Here is a 1,530-nt window from a genome sequence, read left to right as displayed (position 1 = left end):
TGAGATCCTTTCAAGGATTCTGCAGGGTATCACACAAATGCTAGTGTCGTTACACAGGCAAACATGTTCCACAAGACAAATCCAGAGATTTCAAATAGGAATCCAGAGTATTACATACATTTTCAGCTGTTGTGGTCTTTCTGAGTTCTTTGCAACAGAAAAATTACTTTATCATTGTGACAGGAGTATCTCTACCAGAGCCTTTCTATTGGTTGCTCTGCCCTCCTGTTATGGGCCAACTGTCTGCTTACTCGCCTGCCATGCCTGAATCTTAATTGATTAATTGACTGATGTAATTAGCGGAAGCTGCCCACTTCAAGTGCCCTGGTGCCAGGGGGCACTATCTGCGTCTCCTTTTCTACCCCTACACCGCAGCCCAAGCCCCACAGATGGTACTAACGCGGTCCTTGCCTTCTCTCTCAGGGCCTCCTCGCTGCCCCCTTGCTCTGGGGCTTCTCACTGCCCCCTTGCTCTGGGGCTGGGGCCAATGCACCCCAAATGCTGCACCCTCTCTGGCGCCAGGATCCCCACGCTACTGTGGAGTCCCTATGAGGCCTCCAACCCCTAGTAGCCTCACCCAGTCCTCTGGTTAAAACAGTAAACACAAAAACACAAAGCCCCTGGGCTATAACATAAAACTAAACCGTCTGGTCAAAAAAACATTCAGTCCCTACCAGGAAAATACTCCAACCCATGGTAGCAACAAGGGGATGCTCATGCAGTCGATCTTCTCCTCTCTCTCTGCACTGGCTGAGCTCCCCACTCCTTGGCCGCCAGAGGGGAACTGCCCTCCTGGCCTCATGCCTAGGCTTAAGAAGGGCCAAGCCCTGCCCCTTCCTGTCAGCTGGTTCCATTGGTTGCCCTAGCAACCAGCACCTGTGTTGCCCTGGTGACCGGCAGTTGAGCCTCCCCCTTCACGCCACAAGGGGTCTCTCCCGAGCCATTTCTGCTTTCAGGCACAGGGCACCTGAGTGCTCTGTGACAATCATTTTTCTGTAATCAAAAAAACAAATAAAAACTAAAAGCTGGCATGTTCTGAGGGGTGCCTTGAGTCTAAAAAGTTTGAGAGCCACTGCTCTAGCTGCTACAATGTATTACATGTGGTATAGTGCTATGAAGGCACGAGAGCACAATGGTATCGTCAGGTGTTATCAGTTGTTGTCCTTGCTGTTGTCTTTGTCGGGTATTATTGATGTGCAGGTATCCTGGTTTTCTCTGATAAAAAAACAAAACAAAACCCAATTTTCAGATTTAAAAAAGTAACCACACTTCAAGAAGGACGTGGAGAACCTGGAGAGGGTCCAGAGGAGGCCACTCATATGGTTGAGGGCCTCCGTGGCCAGCCCTATGAGGACAGGCTGAGGGACCTGAATGTCTTCAGTCTCCACAAGAGGAGACTGAGGGGGGATCTTGTGGCTGCCTACAACCTTATCAGGGGCCAGCAGCAGGGACTCGGGGAAAGTCTGTTCACCAGGGTCCCCCTTGGAGTCACCAGGAACAATGGCCACAAGCTGAGGGAGCATAGGTTTA

This window comes from Crocodylus porosus, unplaced genomic scaffold (assembly GCF_001723895.1).
Source record: "Crocodylus porosus isolate Cpor-Errol unplaced genomic scaffold, CroPor_comp1, whole genome shotgun sequence".
NCBI classification, from domain to species: Eukaryota; Metazoa; Chordata; order Crocodylia; family Crocodylidae; genus Crocodylus; species Crocodylus porosus.
Note: the sequence above shows the minus strand (reverse complement) of the source record.